Source organism: Rhipicephalus sanguineus, chromosome 7 (genome assembly GCF_013339695.2).
Source record: "Rhipicephalus sanguineus isolate Rsan-2018 chromosome 7, BIME_Rsan_1.4, whole genome shotgun sequence".
Taxonomy (NCBI): Eukaryota; Metazoa; Arthropoda; class Arachnida; order Ixodida; family Ixodidae; genus Rhipicephalus; species Rhipicephalus sanguineus.
This window is the reverse complement of record NC_051182.1, coordinates 167079647-167100528: the sequence shown is the minus strand read 5'-3', so window position 1 is coordinate 167100528 and position 20882 is coordinate 167079647. Positions and strand designations below refer to the sequence as shown.

At 46.1% G+C, this 20882-nt stretch overlaps 1 long non-coding RNA gene across 1 annotated transcript; it reads left to right on the top strand.

The window, feature by feature from the left end:
• Window positions 1-15112: 15112 nt before the first annotated feature.
• LOC119401014 (uncharacterized) lies at window positions 15113-19559 on the top strand. The gene is made up of 3 exons (XR_005185361.1): window positions 15113-15126; window positions 16716-16751; window positions 19479-19559. It is a non-coding gene; the product is annotated as an uncharacterized LOC119401014 (long non-coding RNA).
• Window positions 19560-20882: the final 1323 nt, after the last annotated feature.

The following is a 20882-nucleotide window of genomic DNA, read 5'->3' as shown; positions in this document are numbered from 1 at the left end:
TGCGTGTTCGTGCGTGCGTTTGTATGTGTGTCAGCGGCGTAGCCAGGGGGTGGTCCGCCGGGCAAGTACCCCCTCCCCCCAAACTTCTTTCTGCTATGGAATACTGAGCACGGAATGACACTCGACTAAACTTGCCTGCCCGAACCCCACATGGAATCAAAAACGTGCCCCCTCCTAGCAGAACTTTGGCTTGGGCGAGCTGGTTAATGTTGAAACTTTCGGAGTGCAGAGCTAAAAAATGCACGGACAGAGACACATAGCAGACACGACGGGCGCTGACTTACAACTCACCTTTATTGCCATCACTGGTGCAGATATATGTGCCATAATCGCTCTTTTTTTGTGTGTGACAGATCACGTTCTACCAGAACTGACAAACAGCGATAAAAACAATCTTTTAAGAATTTGTTTAGCTATAGCAGAGGATTCACGTAGAGCATGCGTGCAGGAATGAAAGAGCACTAGGGGCAAACATAAACAAAAACGGAACCGACAGACGCTTCGCGTGAGAAAGCATGAACACGATGAAAAAAGTAAAATATTCAACAAACCGAGATCAGCGAGTGAAATAACAACGCCATAAATAAAACCTTTGAGATAATCAATCTCGGCGTCAGACAAAACGATGCAAGGGCGGCTCACGCACTTGTCCCCTGCTTTGTGGATTAAAAAAAAGCTTCTACAATTTCCCGTTCAAATTTATCTTTCCCTTTCTTAAAGGGACACTAAAGAGAAACAATGAATTGGTTTAGATTGATAAAGTGTGCTCGGAGAACTCTTGTGTAGTTTATTTCACCACCATAGGTTTATTATTAGAGGAGAAAACCAAGTTCAAAGCTTCATTTTTAAATTTCGCGCCGAACTTTGTCATTCGTGACGTAAAAGACTTCAAAGAGCATTTAACGTATTTTGGCGCCACTGGCTCGACGAAATTTCCACAAACTCGTTATGTCAAGTCTCTGGCCTCCTCAGAGGACAATGTACTTCGATTTAACCGATTAGGAACTACGTAGGCCCAAGCAGGCGCCGTCGAAAATATGTGACGTCACGGCAAATTGTACGGGAATTCCAAGGTGGCGTCGCCACCTGTATTTTCTTTTTGCGCTTTTTCTCGCTTATTAAGCGTCTTCGCACAGAAGAATATTGTAGCAAAACAGCCATTTGGGCTAGTTGGTAACGGTTCATATCTTAAAGCAAATAGGCGCACTATGGGAACAAGGACAAAAGGGGAGGAACCGAACCGGTTCCTCCCCTTTTGTCCTTGTTCCCATAGTGCGCCTATTTGCTTTAAGATATGATTCGCACAGAAAGCGTAGTGTTTTTGGTATCGTGGAAGACTACTTTACTAATGCGAGAAAAATCGTTTTCCTCTTTAGTGTCCCTTTAAGGAACTCCGTGCGTTGAAAATCTGGGGTACAGCCACAGCGTTTGTAATGCTCACCCAGAAATCCTTCCGTTTGATTGCGCAGGTTCAAATGATGTTCTTTAGGTCTCTCGTTAAGGCAACGGCCGGTCTGACCGACGTAGTGGCGACCGCAACTTATAGGGGAATGCTGTAAACAGCGTTAAAAATGCACGCTGTAAACTTGTTCCGGTGTTGCGTGGCGCAAACACGGCGATTGTCTCTGTTAGTCAAAGCACTTTGACAGTTTGCATGGCGCGGAAGATAGAACTTGAACGTTGTGTTTTTTCTTGTTTTTTTTTTTTCTTGCGATTCGGCTAGGATTGCGCGATAACTGGTGCATATAGTATGGAATAACCTTCACTGGCATGTCAGCTCTCTTAGGCTTGTCGTTTGCTTTGGAACGTTTAATATTTTGCAGGATGGACTCACATACGGCAGTTAATTATAAGTTTTGGGGGGTAAGCCGCATGCTTTAGTCTCAGAACTTGGCCACAGAAACTTTCGGAAAGAGCGTGACTGTAGGTCTTGTTCAGGGCTGAGTTCAAGCAGTTCATTGCGATACCGCGCTTGACAAGTTTCGAGTGAGCACTGCTGTACAGCTATAAGGCTTTTTTCGATCTTGGGTTGTATGCTGAACAGATATGTGATTAGCAAACAAACAAAAAACGCAGCCTAATGTCCAAAAACTGAAGTTCATTGTTTACAGACCTTTTATGCGTGAACTTGAGGCCTTGGCCTTCTTTCTGAAACACACTGGCAACACTACCAATGACCGCGTCAAAGTGAGATACATCTTTTAAAAGCACCAAGAAATCGTCCACATACCTAAAAATGTTCACAATATGCACGTCTTGCAAGTTCGTTTGGATGCGGCTTCCAACAACGGGCAGAAAGATATCGCATAACACTGGAGCACCCGCCGAACCGATACAAATGCCTTGTTTCTGTACGTAGAATTTGTTGTTGAACTGAGCTCAACAACAAATTCTACAGGACAACAGAACAGGACAGTCAATCAACGCAAACACCTCGAGGTTTTGATTTCTGTGTCAGGGTCCCTTCAAGTTCTGTATGCTCATGAAACATACTGTGTATTGTCAGCAGCCAGCTAAGGAATGTACGTGGTCTCTGTGGAATATAATAGAAACAAATGCCTTCGAGCCATTTCGTCCATGCAGGTATGGAGCTCATGTTCGTGATTGTGAAACAAGAGGTTGGCGACGTCAGCATGATAGAAGATATGTAACTTAGAAGAACTTGTTGCTGGGCTAGTTGGTACATAACCTTGAGGGAAAAAAATTTAGACGCCTAAGCACCAGAAAAAAAAGACGAAGTACAGAAAAACAGCAAGAGACGCTCTTTTCCTGTGCTTCGTCTTTTTTCTGGTGGCGCTTAGGCGTCAAAAAGTTTTTCCTCAAAGATAGAAGATGACGACACGTAGTTTCGCCGGGTCATGCCAGTTGTCGGTCTCACTGCCGCGCTCATAGGTGGAATGCCACCTGTTCCGCAAGAGATATGAGGGTCACGGTACCGCTGGATGGCGCCGCTGGCGGTGGGAGCAGCGGCGGTTTCGGGCTGATTGTTGGCAATGTCGGTCATTGCAGCGGGTGAAGCAGTTGGCAATGTTCGCTTGCGCAGTTCCAGGTTGAGGTCAGGGATTGCATTTGAACATTTGAACAAGGACTTGAGGTCACAGATGTCTCTGAGTGACATTTGAGTTCAGTCATAACATATACACTGCCTGCTGAACGTTAAGACCTCCAGCCATGCGCATTTCTACAAGGCGCAGCGTAGAGATGTGTTTTGTACTTGAGCTTCGTGTGACGCTGTTTGAACAGCGCGCGTCATTAAGTTTTAAGTGCGTAGCACTTTAGGGCCCGGTGTGATCACGCTCAAAACCAAGTGGTCAATACAGGCCTAAAACAGGACTAGCAATTAATGCTCAAAACCAGGTTAAAATAAACGAACAAGCTCTAAAATAATATAATCAATAACCAAGAAGTAATCGCATTAATTAACTTAAAATCGCTAAAAACGCTTCGGAAACATGCGGCTGACACCCACGCCGCGCAAGAGAGGGCGCCACCGCCTAGCAAAGCGCACCCTTGCTAATCCCACCGGCGCTTCTCCGGCGCCTTCGTCGCTACATCTGAAGGGGGAAACAATCTGACGGAACTCGCTGCAGACGACGTCTGTCAACCGCTGTAACACGAAGGAAGTCGACAAAGCGCAGCAAAAAGTAGCGCCCATATCGCACACCGAGTTTGCGAATCTCCATATCAAGATTCTACTCGTGCCGGGGAAACCATACATGCTTATCTCAAACGTTGACGTCATCGACGGTTCGGTAAACAGAGCAGTGGGAGCTCTACGAACGGAAATCGCTGGGTGCCCGTTCTACGCACTTCCTCAGCTTTCGCAGTGGTGCTTCATCTGGCGCAGGATTTAGAACTACACAAATCGCTACACAATATTTTTGGACATAGAGACAACATATGGATTCGATCACATCGCAGCTTACCCTTAAAGCATATTAAAAGAAAGTCTGAATCAGTTTCGAGTGCTTGTATGCTATCAAAGGTTTATGAAAAAGAAAAATTGTTATTCATCTGTTTGCAACGCGAAGCAACAAGGAAATAAATATGGAAGGGGGGGGGGGGAGAAAACAGAAAAGGCATGGAGGTTAACTAGACTAGCTCCTACACTTGGGGAGGGGAATTCGGAAGTAAAATGGAGAGAAAAACAGAAAACATGAGTGTGCACAAATCACAATACACATCCACCATGCAGCGTATTTACAGGCTATAATTTAATTGTGTTGTCTTCAAGAACCGCAGAAGTGCTCGTGTGGTTCTCACGGGTTTTTCAGAATTGTTACACTTCTTAACGAGAAATCCCGGACCGGACGAACTTTTCCCGTTATTTGGGAAGCTTTTTTTTAATTAAGTTTGTTTCTAGCTTCGTGCTACAGGTGGGTGAACGGCAAATGACATTCCCCCTTGAAAGTCAATTCTTCATGTCTCAAAATTCCCCGCTAAAACCTCTATGCCGACTGATAGTTATATGAATTCCTAACTACTTTCTCGTACAGTCCTCGGGATAGTTATAGAGTGTCATCCTGTTGATTACCTAAGTTAAGCTAAGACTTGTTCTCGCGTATAAAATGCGCGTAGCCTAAAAGCAAGCACACTAGATGCACGTTGAGTGTCTCTTATATAGCGCTTGAGCTAGGTACGTTCACATCGTAAAAGGCAAGTGCGTATCAGCGTGACGTAGCGTTCTTGCGAGAAAAGTAGGGAAAGCAGTAGGTTACAAAAAGAAAAACAAAGAAAGGTGCGAACGAAAGATATGTATAACGCGGCCATTGTGTAAGTACTAGAAAAACAACTAAAGGGCGTGTGTATGTGTTTTAGAATGAATAATGCAGAGGGCACCAACTTTCATCCATCAAAACAGCGAGATCTGGCAGCTGTTATACTTCAATACGAATGCCATCTTCCACTTGCGCACACTGGAAACGGACTCATAAAGTATTACGTTTTTATAATCGTGTTGTCTTACATGCAGCTGGAAATGTGCCGTGAACTAGACAAAACTTGTTTATGACTGTTGCTTTTGGCTTGTTCATTGCGTCTGCACGATTCCGTTTTATTTTTCCTGTCCTGTAAAAGGGCGGCCAGGAATACTCTGACGGAGCTGCTAAAAGCTGTGAGCGAAAGAAGTGCGAAGACGGTAAAAGAACTCGCTACAGAATTTCGGTTAGCATAATTTCTAAATGCCTTGATCTTGTCATAAGCGTCTGAAGGATGCCACAAATGTATTTCTCTTTGAGTCCTGTAAAACTGTAGGTGTTTCGCGCGAATACGAAAGACGAAAACCACGGAGTAGCCAAAAAAACGTGTTCATCGCGTTTCTGCATATGCTCTGATTGTTACGGTAACGCTGGATATTCTCGAATTGTTACGGTACTTCTGTATATTTTCGGACTACAGGGGCGTAGTCAAGGGGGGGGGGGGGTTCAACCCCCCCCCCCGAAATTTTTCAGTTTTGCTTGCATATATATACACACAAACATACAAACGCAAGCACAAACATACATAAAGTATGGTTGAACCCCCCCCCCCCCCGAAAAAAATTTCTGGCTACGCCCCTGTCGGACTATTATGGTACTTTTGTATATTCTCGGACTCCCTATTGAAAATCCTGGGTTAGTAGATGCCGGAATCGTTGGGGGATAAAATTTAAATAATACTGGATAAGCTGGAAACTGTGGTGGTCAGAATGGCTGATGATGGCGAAAGTGGAAAAAATGGTGGCAGATAGTGGTGGTGGTGGCGAGCTTCTTTTGGTGTTCAACGTGGCCAATGATGGTGAAAATGGAAAATGCAGGCTGGTGGTGGCGATGCTAAACATCTTTTGGTGGATGGCTCGGTGAACAAGCTGGATGACGGTGGCATGATGGGAAGCATGGAGGTGCAACTACATAGGCAGAACTATGGCCGCATCAGTACAGACAGCTGGGTGCAGGTGGCGCTATGTGAAATCACTGCCATTTCTAATGTTTCCCTGTCGAATGTGCAGAAAAATATGTTTACAGTCCAAAGAAGCCAATGCCGATCATTACGCTTTCTAGCACGTTTTTTTTTTTTTATTATTATTCATGCGGCGTCAAGAACGACCTCAATTTTTGTGAAGCACAGCAGCTGTGAATGTTTACATTTTGTGCACGTACTTATATCAGCTTGACATCCGCGACGTGTTGCTGTATTGCGACGTTTATAAGTATAGAAGCGTCAGTGTGAACAGCGACATTAAATTTCTTACATCGCCGCGTAGTTGTCGAGAAGTCAGAGGCGTAGCCAAGGGGGAGGGGGGTTCAACCCCCCCCCCCCCCTCCCCCGAATTTTTTCAGTTTTTCTTGCGTATGTATATACGCACACATACAAACGCATGCACGAATATACATAAAGTATGGTTGAACCCCCCCCCCCCCCCCCCCCGAAAAAAATTTATGGCTACGCCCCTGCGAGAAGTAAATGATCTCTGGCTTCGCAACTCCTTTCAACCCGTATACACCAGAAAACGGCCGTCACTTGATATCGCCGCGCTAGAAACTCATCTCTGGCAATTCTAGCGCACTCTAATAAATAAATAAATAAATAAATAAATAAATAAATAAATAAATAAATAAATAAATAAATAAATAAATAAATAAATCGTCCGTATGTCTATTACCGCGTGTTGTTTTCTTGCGACGATGGTGTGCCCTTTTGACACTAATTGACGGAATTCTTTGTTGCAAGCTCGCGCCGCCCCATTAATCTAACCGCATGTGTGCAAAGGTGATGTTATTCGCAGCTTTGGCGCTGATGTGGTTATGTTTTGAAAATGCCACTAGGGTGCTAGCTCTGCTGGTAGTGCGGTGCACATGCACAGTTGCAGGCGACGACATCTCCGTGTTTGTTGTGAAGCACCATTTGTACGGAGTTAGCAAACAAGTGCGTCTGTGTTTTTGTCCCTCCTGGCGCATTTCGCGCCCATCGATCACGTGGGACGCGAGAGAGCTGACGTCTCCGTGGACCCGATAAACGCCGAAGGTAAGGTGCCTTTAAAGAGACAGTAATATGAAATAGCAAAATTAGTTTAGACTGATAAATTACACCCTCAAAACCCCAGCGTCACTAATTTATTTTATTTCACCGCCATAGGTTTAGTAATAAATGAGAAAATCAATGCCAAAAGTTTCCCTTTTAAATTTCCCGCCGAAATCTCACATGACAGCATCACGGATTTCAAAGTGTTTTTTCGTATTTTGGCCGCATTGGCTCAACGAAATTTCCTGAAATTTGGTGTGTAAAGTCTCTGGCTCCCTCAGAAGACCGCGTACTTCATTTTTACCAGTTAAGAGCTATGTAGTCCCTAGTAGACGCCTTCAAAATCTATGACGTCACGACGACTGCTGCGAGAACTTCAAAGTGGCGTCGCCACTCTCATTTTCTTTTTACTCGTTTTCTCGCTTAACGCTTCTTCTCGCGGCAAGCGTGGTGATTTTGGCATTATGAAAAGAGTAATTTACTAATGCGAGAAAAATCGTTTTTCTCTTTAGTGAAAAAAAAAACATGATCAAAAATTGTGTCAGTATCAGTACCCTTTAAATGGATGTGTTTCTGTCCCTGATCCCGTTAATGGGGACGGCAATCGCCGGGCGGATTCTAAGGGCTGGCGTCAAGGCCCTCCGAAAACGCACCACGAAAGCGCGGACAATTTAGAGTTGGTCCTTTGGTGCGCCAGCGAACGCCGGTTGTGGTCCAAAGACCGAGTCAGAGCCGAGAGTCGATAACACAAACGAAAACGAAATATATTCTCAGTTAAGGCAATACAAATAATACAAACACATGCACACTCGGCTGGTACCAGTTACAACTTCACAATATAATTCAGATGGTGTTTGCACAACGGGAGCTAAACAGATCACACGCTACAAATGCAATCGCATGCATTACAACTGTTCAATGACTGTTAAAGTCCTGAATATACAATGGCGTATCCAGTCCGCAATACTTGGACGGTATTCGAATGCTTCTCTTCAAGGAAACACTCACGCCAGCTCCAGCGTTGATCGTCGTAGCTCAACCGTCGTCGTGACTTGTCACGGCTCACACGGCGTCGTCATCCAATTCTTCCAAATTGACGATCGGCCGACCGCACACCATCATAAACACGTCTTCTTTGGCTAACGAAGCCACACTTAGCGTAACTTCACCATCACCGGGCCGACTGACTCGCTCACTGACTCGACTGCACTCCCTCACTGACTGCACTGCCTGCACTGACTGACTGGCCCTCGTCGTTTGCACGCTTTTATTCCTTCTTCCCCGGTTTCTAGAAGCGTCGGGATGTTTCTTCTGCGTGCAGTACAGCTAAGCCTGGGGAAAGGGCGAGAGCTTTCTCGTATGTTCGAATCGCGACGGCATCGCTCGCGGATGCGTCACCCTCTCCTTCTAGAAAGATCCAGGCCTTGCCAGGCGTTCGATCGTGTTTACGGCGTCTGGTCGAGTGGGTGAGGAGGATGCGGCGCGCCGGCGTCTTTTTATGCTTGTTTTTTCGTCTTTCGCGCTTCTTGGGCGCGCGATTCGCGCCGTTCTGTCTCGTAGCAGTTTGAAAGCGGCCTCGCGCGCGCTTTATAACGCGATCGTTTGTGACACTGCCCCCCACTTCAAGAATATTATCACATAATATTCAAACAACGCAAACGAGCGCGCACATACACATCCAAAAATGTCCCACATACAGAGTCCATAACTCAGTCCACACACAATGCGCGTCACATTCATAATAGAACTCTGAATACAATTCACAGGGCATTTCAATGTCGAAATATAAACCCAAGTACATAAGTACAAAACGCCATCATACATTTCGTATAAAACAATGTGAACGCACAAAACAAAGCTCTTCAACTATAATGCATATACAATTATATCGATAGCATTGTACACATAAATAACGCAAGTAACACTTCGGCTCACTAGCCATACACACTTCCCGCAGGGTATAAACACAACACATTCAAACTCAAACACTTCAATTCCAACACCCTGTCCTGTTCCAACAGACTCGCGCTTGCGCCCCTTCTTTCGGTGCTCGCTCGCTCTCTTTTTGTTCCTCTTGTTTTTCTTGCGAGCCGTTCCATTTGACGGTGCCGGAGGGGGCGTCTCTGCTGCCGTCGACACATTTGACGCTAGCAAGGCGTGGTCGCGTTCGTTAGAACGTTCGCGGTGCTTCGCCAACTTCTGCGCGTCGTGGTGTTTTGCTTGAACGACCACCTTCGTCATCTTTTGAGCCGCAGGTGATGGTGGCCGCTCAGTTGCAATGTCACCTGCTCTGCGTGTCGTCACCGGCGGTACAGTGACCGTTGGAGCTCCATTGTTGCCATTCTCTGACGCCTCGGCTTCAGTATGAGCTCGGGTGACATCTTTCCTGAGATTCTCTTCCGCGGTTTCTTTTTGTCGCGGTTCCCGAATTGACGAGGGCTCCATCTTCGGGGCTTCTCCCAAACGTTCAGGATCGAATGGCCCTCGAGCTCCGTCGATGTTTCCCACGATTAGGTCGAACAGGGGGTTATCCATGCACAGGGCAGTAACACTCCCGCTGAAGTAAGGGGTCTCAACCTCAATCTTGGCTTCGGGAAGCATTCGAATGGAACTATCAAGCAAGCGAACCGGGGTGGAATTGCCTGTGAAGTCACTCTCTCGGACCAATTTCTTTCGTACGATAACCGTGGTGCACCCACTATCCCTTAGTACTGTGACTTCCTTTCCCCCAACTTTCCCCTTAAGTGTCGGCATTCCTTTGGTCGAGTCTGTTGTCACCGCAGCACCAATGAAATCTATCTTCCTGCTTTTCACATCGGCTAATTCATCTTTGACTGCTTCTGTTTCCACTTTTGGCGGGGCATACGCACAAGCTGCTTGGTGGGCTTTGCTCACATCACTTCGACATGCGTCGGCTTTGTGCCCAGTCTGACCACATTTAAAACACTTCATCACACTGGGGCGTGAGAAGTTGGTCCGACAACTGTTAGCGCGATGACCCACGCGGTTACACAGAAAGCATCGCGGAACACTCTCTGGTGCACGCTTGGTTTCTTCAGGTACCGATCTCTTTGACTCCTCGTGAACTTCTTTTTTTACTTTGGCTAGATTCGTGCCACCTTGCGCTTCCAAGAATTGGTCGGCCAATTCAAGCATATCCTCGAGCGATTTAGCTTTCCTCTCTTTCAGATACAGCGACAGGCTCGGGTGGCAACTGGTGAGAAATTGCTCTCTGATTAGAAGCTCTCTAAGCTCCCCGTACTCCTGTGCCGTCTCTGAAAGTTCGATCCACCTGTCAAAATAATGGCTGAGCCGCGCGGCATACTGCGTTGCCGTCTCGCCATCAGCTGGCTTTCCCGTACGGAACCGATCACGGAAGCCTTCCACGGTGAATCGAAATCGCTTCAGCAAAGCAGCTTTTACTCTTCCGTAATTAGCTGCATCGGTAGGTGTCAGCCTACCGTACACACTGAGCGCTTCGCCACTCAGGCAAGTGCTCAAAGCTGTTGCCCATTGCTGCTCCGGCCAATTTTGGCTTCTAGCTATAGTCTCAAACCTGTGCAGGTATGCATCAAGGTCATCTTTCCTTTCATCAAACGCCACAAGCAGTTTGCTTGGGTTCAATCGGAAGCTATGATCTTCCCTTTCGCTGCTCTCCACTCTAGCTTGCACGGGAGTCTCTGTGCGCTGCTGCAAACGGAGCCGTTCGAGTTCCAATTCGTGCTGCCGTTGCCTTTCTCTCTCAGCCATCTCAGCTTGCATCCGTCTCTCTTGCGCCTCTCTTTCTTCTTTCGCCCTCTCAGCCGCCAACTTCTCTCTTTCAACCGCCTCCTTTTCCTTTTGGCTCACCCACTTTCGAAGTTCGGCCCCAGAAAGACCCATCTTCTCACCAAGGGCAACTAATTTCTCGAGATCCATGATGCCCGTCAAACAAAACCTAGCCGCGTGCACGAAATATCTGCCTAACTTCGAATTCAGAAACACTCTCTGCACACAGGTTAGCGAGAACGCGGTGCAACACTCAAAATCGTTCGCAAGCACTATCAACGTCTCAAGGCTCTTCCTCCCTACCTTGGACACACTGTGCACCAAAAGGTCCTGTGTCGCGGACGCCAGAATAATTGTCACTGATCCCGTTAATGGGGACGGCAATCGCCGGGCGGATTCTAAGGGCTGGCGTCAAGGCCCTCCGAAAACGCACCACGAAAGCGCGGACAATTTAGAGTTGGTCCTTTGGTGCGCCAGCGAACGCCGGTTGTGGTCCAAAGACCGAGTCAGAGCCGAGAGTCGATAACACAAACGAAAACGAAATATATTCTCAGTTAAGGCAATACAAATAATACAAACACATGCACACTCGGCTGGTACCAGTTACAACTTCACAATATAATTCAGATGGTGTTTACACAACGGGAGCTAAACAGATCACACGCTACAAATGCAATCGCATGCATTACAACTGTTCAATGACTGTTAAAGTCCTGAATATACAATGGCGTATCCAGTCCGCAATACTTGGACGGTATTCGAATGCTTCTCTTCAAGGAAACACTCACGCCAGCTCCAGCGTTGATCGTCGTAGCTCAACCGTCGTCGTGACTTGTCACGGCTCACACGGCGTCGTCATCCAATTCTTCCAAATTGACGATCGGCCGACCGCACACCATCATAAACACGTCTTCTTTGGCTAACGAAGCCACACTTAGCGTAACTTCACCATCACCGGGCCGACTGACTCGCTCACTGACTCGACTGCACTCCCTCACTGACTGCACTGCCTGCACTGACTGACTGGCCCTCGTCGTTTGCACGCTTTTATTCCTTCTTCCCCGGTTTCTAGAAGCGTCGGGATGTTTCTTCTGCGTGCAGTACAGCTAAGCCTGGGGAAAGGGCGAGAGCTTTCTCGTATGTTCGAATCGCGACGGCATCGCTCGCGGATGCGTCACCCTCTCCTTCTAGAAAGATCCAGGCCTTGCCAGGCGTTCGATCGTGTTTACGGCGTCTGGTCGAGTGGGTGAGGAGGATGCGGCGCGCCGGCGTCTTTTTATGCTTGTTTTTTCGTCTTTCGCGCTTCTTGGGCGCGCGATTCGCGCCGTTCTGTCTCGTAGCAGTTTGAAAGCGGCCTCGCGCGCGCTTTATAACGCGATCGTTTGTGACAGTTTCAGTACCATTTAAATGGATTAAATGAGTACCTGACACAATTTTTGATCTCGTTTTCTTTTTTTCATTGCAATGAGTAGCTAAGGATTCACTTACGGCTGGGAAACTTGTTTTCTCGAGTGCGCGACGGTTAATCATTTGGAGACGTTTTTGTAGCGCCTAGCCATAGTTTCGGTTTCAGAGAGCGCGGAGAGAGGCCGGGCCCAGCGGCTTTACAGCGAACACCAGAGTTTTTACGGCCGGCTTAAACACCTCCGCTGTTAGAAGAGTAGTGCCTCATCTCCATCGAACTTTTCTGAGAACTTTGTAAGTTCGTCTACGACGCGTTTCATCCTGACTGTTTTATATTCTTATATTTCATTGTTCACTTCTTATGGCGCAGACAGGATGGGCATATCGATGGTGGTTCCACTTTCAATCGCCCTGGTCGCAGCCATGATTTCTCCTGGAGCCAGCGCTCAAAGCAGTAAGAATAATTTGTTGATACATCGCAGAGTCCGAATTGACAACAACAACAACAACAACAACAACAACAACAACAACAACAACAAGAAAATAACTTCATTCTGGTGTACAGCGAAGAACACTGCATGCAGGCCGAGTAAAATACGTTAAAGGTGTTTCATTACACGTGACGGGGCCCTAACTTACCTCGCAGAGTCCGTAGAAGATTAAGACGTAGGAGTTCCGATTCTTGGAAAAATCGTGGGATCGAATCCCGGCTGCGCAGCAGCCGCATTTCGATGGAGGCGAAATGCTTGAGGCCCGTGTACTTAGATTTAGGTGCGGATTAAACACCAGATGGTAAAAATTTCGGAAGCCCTCCATTACTGCGTCCCTCATAGTGATGTCGTGGTTTTGGGACGTAAAACCCCAACATTTACTATTATTATTATTAGAATGAAACACACGCTCCAACTGATTGGCACGAAGTCAGGAACACGGTGGAGGGGCTAGACTCAGTTTTGTGCTGCCTCTTGCTTCACTTACACATCAACTAGTTAATTATACTTTGATTGCCTTTAATTGTAATGTCTGCTCTTTCTCGGCTTTTCTTAAATGTTGACGCATCTTTATCAGTCATTGTATCTTCTAATTAAGCTGGAGTGCTAAGGCTGTTCGAGTCTTCGGCTAAAGTGTCGTAACTAGGGCGATTACTTCGAGAGTTATTAAAAAGTAACACACACACAAACACGCGCGCACACATGCAAATGCGCACGGTGTGCTCACTTGTACCATGGGACAGTGGCGTAGCCAGAGGTGGGGGGGGGGGGGGGGGCACACCGGGCCCGCCCCCCCCCCTTTTTTTGCGATGGCATACACAGCACAAAATGACACTCGACCACATCTGCCTGCCCTGCCCCCACTTCAGATCATAGAGGTCCCCCCCCCCCCCCCCCCCCACCCGAAAAAAATTTCTGCCTAAGCCCCTGCCATGGGATAACGTAGAAAGCGTTAGCATAAAAGTCTGATCGTTGTGATGTCGCTTTTGATGAACAGTGCTCAATCATCTGCGATCATTATTATAGAGGTTCGTTTTGTTATTACGTTAGAAGCGTCGTATAGATAAGAAATAATCGTGGCAATTCTCCTCGATTGGGCAATATCATAGTAGACCACTAACTGATGAGGTTGTGTTAGGTCCTTGGCCTGACGTCAGCAACACGAGTGTGGTTATAGAAGCAGTCGTAGCTTTCTTACAAGCCACTGGTCTGGATGCACGTCTTTAGATTTGCCCCAGCGTAACGGAACCATATTCTCATCTCCCTACCTTACCACCTTCATTCATCTCTCTTTCGTTCCTCTGTCCCCCTTCCCCAGTGTAGAGTAGCAGGCCAGAGCAAACTATAGCTCAGGTCGACTTCTCTGCCTTTCTGTAAATAAATTTTCTCTCTTCTCTAAAAACATTGCCTTGCGTGGGGAACACCAGAACAAGAAGTTAGTAAATTTGCAAACTAATATTAAAGAGATACAGATTGTCTGCAGTTACTGGAAATCGTGTATCAACCGATTGCGGCGCTGAACTGTATCACTTTGCAATTTCACGTTCCGCGTAGCACAAAAACTTTCCCAGAACAGCTAGGCATTATCTCAGCAGCTAGTAACTAAACAATACCTCAATAGATAGTATCTGAGGATATACATATATCGATCCGTCAGTAGAAAATATTGTAATGATAGACGTTTGCGCAAATAAAAGAATACCATTGCAAATGGGGGTGGTTGTCTAATTTCCCTTTCTTAAAAAATACTATTTCCTTTCCAGATGTACTAGCAAAAGTATCCTGCATTACTTTTCACGTTCCTGACTTGCTGAATATAAGTAAGGTAAGCCGTATTCTTATGTTACGGTATTTCAGTGAGTCAGCGAACGATGAGAACTGGCGTTAAAGGGACGGACTACATATTCTCGAGGTATACCCGGATGAAAAAAAACAAAGTTAAGTACAACGGAAAGCTTACCCGTCAGGATCGACGACACTCCGCTCGCCCCACTATGCTCGGACGTTAAAAACATGTTTGGTTCTTCATTGGCAGACTTTGATACTCCCAATGAACCCTTAATTTGAGCTTTATACCACTGTCACACGCGCATTTTCGATCGCGATCAGGATCGGATTTCTTTATCGTGATTGGCTCAATTACGTAAGCTGCAGAAGGGAGCCACTCACTGGTTAGAAATCCGATTCTGATCAGGCTCGATCGCGATCACCAGTGCATCGTGTGACACTGGTTTTACATATTATAAATAAGATGGATTATTTCAATGAACGAGTTACTTAAATTCGTAAGGTTAGTACAACCAACTATATCAGTCACCAGCTGTGGAAGATCGTCAGAAAAGACAAATTCGTCGACCCGTAGCTCACGCGTCCGAACAATCACGACGGACGCGTTTCAATTACGTCTTTCTTTGTTTCCATACAGTGCTTGGGCGATGTTCTGCAAATGTGTGGAAAAGGTCCAGTAAGTTCCCACTCTACTGCTTTGCTCTTATATTGACGGCGATGCTGTTTAAGCCGGAGGTTAGGACGTTAGGTGTTCTCAGAAAAACCTCGCCGAGCGATGACGTCACAATGCGTCGCCTAGCAACGCGTTGGAGGAAGGAAAGCAGGGGGAGAGGAGAAGCAATAAAGAAAACGAAATAAACTTTCTTACCGAGGCGGGATTCGAACCCGGGCACCCAGGGTCCGAAGGCGAGCGTCGCAACCACTCGGCTATCCAGGCACGGTATAGCAGAACAAGCATTTATGGGAGCCATCAGTGGCGTAGCCAGGAAGCGGCACACCAGGCCCGTGCCCCCCTCCCCCTGCCGAAATATTCCCCCATGGGATACAGAGCACAAAATGACACTAGATACTACTTATCTGCCCGGACCCCGTGTCAGATCAAGGAGGTGCCCCCCCCCCCCCAACGAAAAGAATTTCTGCCTACGCCACTGGGAACCATATATATATATATATATATATATATATATATGATTGCGTTGCTCTAAGCGAGAGAACGAGAAAGAGAAAGAAAAGAGAGGAAGAAGGAGAAAGAGAGAGAGAGAGAAAGAAAGACAAAGGCGTATGTACCCTGGAGTGGACTACTGTGATACAAGGCATGTGGCGATCGATATATTTACATGTCTGTGAATACTTCATGAAACGTGTATGCACTTAATTCTCTCTTCGTACGCCTTCTCGCATCAACAGCCACAAGTCATCGCCGACGTCATCGCCGACTTGTGGTTGTGAGGAAATCGCTGACGTCACGAGGTGTGCACCTGCATGCACTGATAAACTGCTGCTCGAACTTCAGCATACAATCATAACGGCGCAGCATATAAGAGTTAATAATAATAATAATAATAATAATAATAATAATAATAATAATAATAATAATAATAATAATAATAATAATAATAATAATAATAATAATAATAATAATAATAATAATTTTTATTTGCGCAACAATGTGAACCCTCCGGTGACGTGCGAGGGTAGACAGAGAGGAAAAACCCTTACGCGCGCGCGTTAGCCCGTCACCGGAGGGCAAGAGAAAAGAGAGGGAGGAAAAAAAAGGGAGTTGCACGGCATTTAAAGATGGGACCTGTGTGATGCATGACTTCAACAAAGCATGACGCGTGACAGAGCTGTTAGCAGTAATTTGCTTCATCCTGCTCAACCATAGTATCTCATAATCACACGTACGAAATGCAGATTGCGCACTTTAAACGTAAAATGAATCTCCGGGGAATACAAGAAATATATAGGTGTAATCGCTATTTTCACACGCTTGTGTGTTTTTTTTTTCATTAATTTATTTGTGTTTGTCCGGTACACGTGAGGCTCATTTTTTACCAATTGCATGTGTTGGAGAGGTCAACATCATGCATGATGAACGCGCTACTGCTTCTCTCTTTGGCAAAAATGCACAACAACTATAGTCCTATACTTGCTACTTCAAAGAAATAAAACGCACAAACAAGACAAACACAGTACGGAGCAAACATTCACCACTAAATTAATTAATTAATTAATTAATTTACACGCCATCTCTTCCATATGCAGGTTTACATAAAAGTGGTCTCGGATAAACTTGGCGATGTAAGTATTGCGCACCCTGGTACATGATCACAGCACAATTGTAGCGTTCGCAAATTAATCATTTATTGTATTCAGTGCGCTCAGCTTTAGCCGCTGTGCGAAAGAAAACGCTAGTTACCATTCACATGTCTTATTCCTTATGGGGTATACCTAACGTGTGTTATACTTATTGTTGTAAGGTGATAAGACAGCCCGTAAACCGAAACACGAGGTGACTATAAATTATACATAACACATCGGAGGCGTTGTCTTCAACATAGAAATAAATATTTATTTCCCAACAGTTTCAGGGAGGGGGGGGGTCCTCTCTTCGTCGTCAGAACATGAATTAAAGTACCATGTAACTTCTTTTGCGGCGTCCCTCTCACCATCGAAGGCATTTCAGAGAGAGTGAGAGAAGCAAAGGAAAGGAAAAGAAAAAAGCGAAAAAAAAGCTATGCAAGCTATATATATATATTGTTTGTGAAGTGGGTTTGAGACGGCTTACAAGAGAGAGAGAACTCTTTTGAAGGCACAGAGGTTGGCAAAAAAAAAAAATACCCAGGATATGTGTCAAGTTTTCCTTATAAGCAGCCAAGGCCGTAGCCAGGGTTCAAACCTCCCCAAAATTACACGCACACCGACAAATCCGCGCACTAGCATACATAAAGTATGGCAGCCGCCCTCAATTTTATATTTAAGAAGTTAATTAGCAAGTATTTTGTAATTTATTATTGAAGGTAACCTTAGCACCGCCACAGTACTTCCACCTCATCAAAGTTCGTCTCCCAATGCGACAGGTGCTTTACGGGCATATCTTTTTTTTTTTAATAAAATAATCTACATTATATAAAAACCCCCTTGATATATTTAATGAATCTACAGTGCAAAGAGGGTGTAGCATTAAAACCAAATACATATGTGAACTGTGTCTAAGTTTGACGTCACACATGATCAGGGTTGTCGTACATATGGTGTGGACTTGCACGCACTACAACACAGACAACACAAACAACCGAGAGTCATGAGAGTCCCTCCGGCGTGCCTCCGAGCCAGCAGACCGACGCCGGCTCATCGAGCGCGCGGTGGAGGCTGCGGTATCCCGAGGGATCCCCGCCGACCTCCTCTAAGCCAGCGCAGCCAGTCTTCGCACTGGTCCCCTCTTTTTGGGCGTAATAAAGAGTACACCACCACCACCGTTGGGTGGACTTGAAAAGGAGCCAAAACTCAAGCTAAAAGTAGCCGCTGTGGTCGCGCCATATTATTTTAGCGCCAAATTTGTAGACAAATGGAACGAAATCAATATTATGAAAAGTGTTGCAATATTATAAAAGCAATATTATGAAATTATTGAGCACTAAATGCTATGATGTTGAATAAATGAGAACGTAGAATAAGAAGCACAATGTTCCCCTCTTGCTTGCCCTACAGGCAGGCCCGTAGCCAGGAATTTTTTTTCGGGGGGGGGGGGGGGGGGGGGGCACTTATTGAAAGCCTTGACTATTTGAGAAAAACGCCTATTTTTATTATTTATTTTCGATATAACACCATGTGTCATCAAAATTTCGGGGGGGGGGGGGGCGGGGGCCGGCCCACCTGGGCCCCTCCCCCCCTGGCTACGGGCCTGCCTTCAGGTCACAGGTAAGTTGCAAATGAACTAATAAGTTATTACAGAATCAGTGCACCTGCATTCAGTTTGTCTATACAATATAGTTCTTGCCAAAGTAATTTCGGGGCAACAACTTAGTGGAACAATTAAATGAAGATGTTTTTCCGTGAAGCCGTAGACCGAAGTTGATAGAGTTACCGTATACCAGTCCGGCTTCAAGTAGCGATTGAAAATGAACAGTCCGGCTTCATTTTTTTTTTTTTTTTAGATATCACTTTTTGTCAAATTCACGCGAGAATACCCGCTGTGCTTCAGCATTAAAGACTGGTGCGCAGCGTCAGCATGTAGATGGCCGGTAGCGTCAGGCCACGCTTTTTCTTAGACGCTGCGCGCTACTTCATCGCTCCATCTTTGCAGTCGCGCCGCGCGTTGAGTGCCTCGATGCGCGCTGCCGGAAGAACATGCACGTGCATCGGCCAACGGGCAGGAAGGCTAGGAAACATCGGTTGTTCTTTAGGATTGCTAGCTATCTGCAAATAGCTGGGTAACTGGCTAGTAAAATAGCCACAATAGAAGTCCGAAGTAGTTAGAACGTAGCCATATGGCGCCAACAGGAAATTTTCATCGCCAGACAGTGTCGTAAAGTAATGGCGCAAAGTAGTCACCAACGGCAACCCTTCACGCGATGTGTGCTGTCCCCCGGCTACGAGTCCAAACGCTCTTTTATTGCCTCAAAGGCAGCTGCATATCGGCGGCTATATGATCCCTCCGATTGCATCGAAACGCCCGCATGGCAGAATTCGAAAGTGCCCGAACTGGCACCCCGGCTGCGAAATCGAACAGAAAAACCCTGACATTGAAGAAAGAACTGGTTATTCCGTAACTACCCCTTCCCGCCATGTTTCGTTTAGTATTCGATATAACACGCCAGCGTAAACAAGAGTTTTATGCAGAAATTACTCTATGGCGTAGGCATCCTTCAGGTGCCATCTTTGGCGCGCGCGCGAGAACACACGCACGCACGCACAATTAACGACAATTCGAAATGTCGGGGCAGTATACTCGAACAAACCTCCGCGTCACAAGACACCATCACGCAGTGAGTTTGGGCTTGCAATTATTTTTTCTTTACGTTTCAGTGCATCATGAACGCAATATTTTCCACGGGATCTCTGAAAATCATCCTCACTGCCTTGAGAAGACCCCTGATCTTCGCATTCAGTAAATTATTTCCAACAGGTATGCGCTATAGCTCCTTCTGTTCGCTTTGTAAATTTGAAGTGTCACAAGCATAAATAGAGTTGCCCTCATTTCAAAATTTGTTAAACTACCACAACAATGCACAAATGACAAGTGGTCGCGTGAAATTATCTGCAATTTATCAGACAATGCATTAGACTGCTCGATTCATATTCCAAACTCAATATATTGCATATTCCAAACTCAATATATGCAGGCTTAGCAGCTATATCATTGAGTTGCTATGCACGCATGTGGCGTTTTTTTTTTTCTAAAAGAGCCAAATGCGGTTTAACTTAAACTGAGAAAAACGCACTTTCTTGCTACTGCCAATATGGTCGGGCCTGCTCCAAAAATTTTTGCCAGTGTGTTCCTGTCCCCCAAATAAGTCAAATCTATCTTGCGGCTAAAATCTACATAGCCCACTATAATCGGTATTCAGGAGTAAACTTTGTATTTGGCTCTTATATATTGGAACATTTCATTTGGGCTTGAATTAGCTGGTAAAAGAAGTCTAAAACGATTCGAATGTAAGGTATAGCAATACAGTAAAACCTGGGTGATACGATCACGGCTCGTACGAATTTCGGGGTGATACGAATTTTTTTGTGGTCCCGGCCAAGGCCCATTAGTCTGCGATGTATTGGAGTACGGTTGTTGCGAACCGATTTGCACTCCCCGACGTTTGATACGAACGTAGGCTAGCGCACAGGTACGAACAGGTCAGGCCCGTAGCCAGGGAGGGAGGGGGGGGGCTCGAAATTTTTATACATGGTGTTTTACCACAAATAAATAATGAAAATAGGCGTTTTTCTCAAATAGTCCAGGCTTTCAGCAAGTGCCCCCCTCCCCCCCCTCCCCCCCCCCGAAAAAAATTCCTGGCCACGGGCCAGGAACAGGTGCTGTCCGCGCTGTCGCGGAAGGCGCGGCAGTCACGCGCGGGCGCGGGCATGCGCGCTGCGTGACCATCAACGGTGCATCGTTGCCTCCGAGATAGTGCGCGCAAATCTTGGATGCCTTTAGGCGCCTTCGTGTTTAGATTACAGATGACGTTGACGTCGCGTTTCTTTTTTTTTTTTCTTTTTTTTTTTTTTGCCGACGCGTTGACGCGTGCTCCTGTGCTCAAGGCAGCAGCGTCTTTGTACTGTGTTAACACGTGCCTGCCACGTCGATGCAAGCCATGTCCCCGCAATCAGACGTTCTATGAAACAAGACTGAAACTGAGGCTGCGGGTCCGTCATGAATGAAGACCCCAAGAGACGAAGCGGGCGGTCTTGGCGAATGAGCTTCGCCTCTATCTATCG